General features: G+C 45.0%; 1 pseudogene; it reads right to left on the bottom strand.

Annotated features, from left to right (window-relative positions):
• Positions 1-672: 672 nt before the first annotated feature.
• On the bottom strand, positions 673-1,111 carry LOC122492428 (annotated as a pseudogene).
• Between the last annotated feature and the right edge of the window lie 3,440 nt (positions 1,112-4,551).

The raw sequence follows: 4,551 nt of genomic DNA, 5'->3' as shown, positions 1-4,551 counted from the left end.
TGAGTGTTCATCTTGCTGAGTTGCGAGTGGGCGGGGGGGAAGATGGTATATAGGTTTCACCTTAAATACCATATACTCTTGGAGCGCCTGGCTGGCTCAGTCAGTAGTGGAGCATGCGGCCCTTGATCTCAGGGTTCTGAGTTCAAGCCCCATACTGGGTGTGGAGCCTACTTAAAAAAATTATAAATACGGTAGTGTTTGTATTTATTAAGTTTTTTGTTTGTTTTTGTTTTTTTAGTAAATGTTTCTTCATAGACTGTATGTCCTTGGGACCATTTCTAGAGATTACAAAAAATTTTTTTTAATGTTTATTTCCTTTTGAGAGAGAGAAAGAGAGAGAGAGACAGAGCATGAGCGGGTGAGGGGCAGAGAGAGAGGGAGACCCAGAATCCAAAGCAGGTTCCAGGCTCTGAGCTGTCAGCACAGAGCCCCACACGGGGCTCGAACTCACAGACCGTGAGATCATGACCTGAGCCGTAGTCCGGATGCTTAACCAACTGAGCCACCCAGGTGCCCCACCAATTTTTTCTTTAAGTTTATTTATTTATTTTGAGGAGGGGGAGGGCAGACAAAGAGAGGGAGAGAGAGAGGGAATCCCAAGCAGGCTCCTCACTGTCAGCTTGGAGCCCGATGTGGGACTCGAACCCATCAATGGTGAGCTCATGATCTGAAGCAAAATCAAGAGTCCAATGCCCAGCCCACACCCAGCCAGCTGAGCCACCCAAGAACTGCGTTTTTTTTATTTGTTCCTTTCTTGCATTTGAAGTATTCCTCGCGAATGTCCTTGTCTGAGCCTCTTTGCCCTGGTCCCTAACTACCACAACTGCAACCAACCCTTCATAGCATTGTCCCTCTCTGTCAGTGTTACAGAGGCCCACCCATCCCCCTAGTTTCTTGTCATCAGCCTGAATTAGACTAATTTTGGTGTCTGGAACAAAGGGCCTCCACCAACTTGACCTGCATAGGCTCATCTCAGGTGGATGCAAGCGGACAGAGACGGGTTTGGCGCTTGACTAAGGCTTTGGCAGCTGGTGCCAACCCCAGGGGCCGGGCCACGGTGGGTGAGGGCGGTCTTCAGCGCCTCTGGCAAAGCTGTAGGGTCGCCCATCACCCCCCCCCCCCCAAAGCAATTGCCTTCTGTGGTTTAGGGTGGAGCCGAACCTTGCGTGAGCGTGAGCTCGCGGCTGGTCAACTCCAGGGCAGCGGCAGGGAAAAAGTAGACGATTTCATGGGTTTTTTGTTATTTATATATATATTTTTTTCTTTTAAAAAAAAATTTTTTTTTAACGTTTATTTATTTTTGAGACAGAGAGAGACAGAGCATGAACGGGGGAGAGGCAGAGAGAGAGGGAGACACAGAATTGGAAGCAGGCTCCAGGCTCTGAGCCATCGGCCCAGAGCCCGATGCGGGGCTCTAACTCACGGACCGCGAGATCGTGCCCTGAGCTGAAGTCGGACGCTCAACTGACTGAGCCACCCAGGCGCCCCTGTTATTTATATTTAAAATAATTTCCACCGGCTTTACTGGTGAGTGGGTCCCCGGTGTCTTTACGTTGCTTGTGCGATTCTTCCTCTCCACCCCAGTTTCGTTCACTACACCCCTACTTTCTTTGTTCTGTTTCCTTATTCTAAAAGCCCAGCGTATGTTTTAGTTATCACTTTGTTAAATTAACCTTTGTTGAAGAAATGCAGACACACAGGTGATGAGCTGTGGTTCGACAAAAGATCAGGAAAGAAATTGAAATAGGGAATGTTGTTACTCACAAGGCCCGGGGGACCTGCACAGCACGTGTCGAGGGGCCACTTGGGAAGGCCAAGGTCAGGTACAGGCAGAGAGCGACAGGACCTGGGCCACACACGTTTATCTCTGCCCGTGGGTGGGGAGGCTTCAGGGGTCCTGGGTAAGGCCGGATCTTGGTCAACTCAAACACCAAAAGCTCCGTGGGGAGTCTTTTTTTTTTTTTTTAATCTTTTTTAATGTTAATTTTTTTAAACATTTATTTCTTTTTGAAAGACAGAGCCTGAGCAGAGAAGGGGCAGAGAGAGGGAGACACAGAATCCGAAGTAGGCTCCAAGCTCTGAGCTGTCACCACAGAGCCAGCCAGACTTGAACCTACGAACTGTGAGATCATGACCTGAGCCAAAGTCGGACGTTCAACCGACTGAGCCAACCAGGAGCCCCATGACTCTTTTTTTAATGTTTACTTTTGAGGTAGGGAGACAGAGAGTGGGGGGAAGGGGCAGAGGAAGTGGGAGACACAGAATCTGAAGCAGGCTCCAGACTCCAAGCTGCCAGCACAAAGCCCCACGGTGGGACACGAACCCAACTGCAATGCAAGATCATGACCTGAGCTGGAGTGGGAGTCTTAACCCCAGGTGCTCCTTCACAAGGAATCTTATCTAAGGGGTGCACAAGGGGAAGGCTCTGGAGAGAGGAGAGTCTGTGGGTCACAAGCGCTGTTGAGGAAGTCATGTCAGGAACTTATAGTGGCTTGTGACTCTTCAGGTCATTATCTAGGGCATGTGGTTGTATGGGGGGCTAATGACAGTTAGGCTCCCTTGCAGGCAGCTTGGTTAAACAAAATAAATGCCAAGGCAGTGATAGCATGGATAGCTTAGCTAAACTCTTGACATATTTCTTATTAAAACATAATGCAACAATTTATGCATTTATGTATTTATTTTATTTGAGAGAGAGAGAGAGAGCATGACTGGGGGAGAGGGGCAGAGGAATAGAGAGAGAGAGAGAGAGAGAATCTCAAGCCAGATGCAGTGCTCGGTCTCAGGACCCTGGGATCATGACCCAAGGGTAAATCAAGAGTCCATTGCTTAACCGTCTGAGCCACCCAGGTGCCCCAATGCAATAATTTTAAACTGCTTCCCTTTAAAACAGTATGAAGTATATTTAATAACAACTGTTAGATATGATAATTTATTCACACCAAAATATATTATTTCTTACACAAAATCTCACATTTACAGAACCACACCTTTTATTTTATTTTATCCTTTTTTTTTAAGTTTATTTATTTATTTTGAGAGAGAGAGAGAGAGAGAGAGACAAGAAGAGAGAGAGAATCCCAAGCAGGCTCCACACTGTCAGCACAGAGTCTGACTCGGGGCCCGAACCCATGAACCATGAGATCATGATCTGGGCAGAAACTGAGTTAGACGCTTAACTGACTGAGCCACTCGGGCGCCTATCCTATTCTATTTTTCAAGTAAGGTCTAGGCCCAAAGTGGGGCTTGAACTCATAACCCCAAGGTCAAGGGTGGCATGCTGTATGAACTGAGCCAGCCAGGCACCCCAGAACCGTACCTTTAAAATAAGACTTCATTTTTAACCAGTTTTAGGCTTATATGGAAAAGTTGCAAAAATAACTCAAAGTTCCCACGTATTTCCCACTTAGTTTCTTATCTAACACCTTGTATAACCCAAGTACAGTGGTTAAAACCAGGAAATTAAACTTGGTGTAATACTATTGTGTAAAGTACGGAACTTAATAGAATTTCAGCAGTGTTTCACTGCTGTCCTTTTCCTGTTTGGGGATTTCACAGAGCATTGAGCTGTTATTCTCCACAGATTCTTGTAATCTGTGACGATTCCATAATCTTTCCTTATTTTCCAGAACCTTGACATTTTAAAGAGTGTTGGTCACGAATTCTGTAAGATATCCATCAATTTGGGCTTGTCTGATGTTCTCTCATGATTAGAAGGAGGTTATACGGTTTGGGCAAGAAGACCATAAAATGACTTTTGTCCTTCTCAGTGTAACATATTTAGAGTTTATGACATTGTTACATTGTTACATGCTAACCTTGACCATTTGGTTAAACCTGTGAAGTTTCTCCACGTGAAATACTGTCTTCCTCTCCCGTTCAGAACTATCTTGGAGTAGATACTGCAAGGTTATCTAAATATCCTTTTTCTCCTCAAATTTTGCCTGCTAATTTTACCATCCACCTTGTCTGCAAGGAATGAATACAGTGGTACTTGCCTACTATTGATTTTTCTGTTTTCCTCTTCTTTCTACATCCATCAACTGGATTTTTCCGTAAGAATTTTTTCTCATTTATTTATGTCAGTCTAGATTCATAATAGTTATGTTATGGGTTATAATCCAGCACCATCATTTATTTATTTTAATGCTCAAATTGTTCTAGCTTTGGCCATTCAGAACTTGTTATGTTTGGTTCCTGCGTCTTCTTGAGAATTCCCTTCCAGTTTTCAGCACTTCCTTACTCCTGGCACCACAGAATAATCCGGATTCATCTTTTTTTTTCCCTGCCGCAAACCTTGAATCAACCACTCTCCAAGGAACCCTGGTCCTTTTACTGAAGAATGCTGTATAGAGACCGATATCTGCGTGCTAAGTGTGCTCATTGCTACTGGGATCTCATTGCTTCTAGGCTCTTTCCATGGAAAAAGATGTAGGAAATTCATGTATCTCTAGTAACCCATGCACACACACATATCTGTATGACCCTATCTGTGTATGTATTTTAAGGGGTGCCCGAGTGGCTTAGCTGGCTCAGCACCTGACTTTGGCT

This window comes from Prionailurus bengalensis, chromosome C2 (genome assembly GCF_016509475.1).
Source record: "Prionailurus bengalensis isolate Pbe53 chromosome C2, Fcat_Pben_1.1_paternal_pri, whole genome shotgun sequence".
NCBI lineage: Eukaryota > Metazoa > Chordata > Mammalia > Carnivora > Felidae > Prionailurus > Prionailurus bengalensis.
The sequence above is the reverse complement of the archived record's forward strand: the minus strand, read 5'-3'. Positions and strand labels throughout refer to the sequence as shown.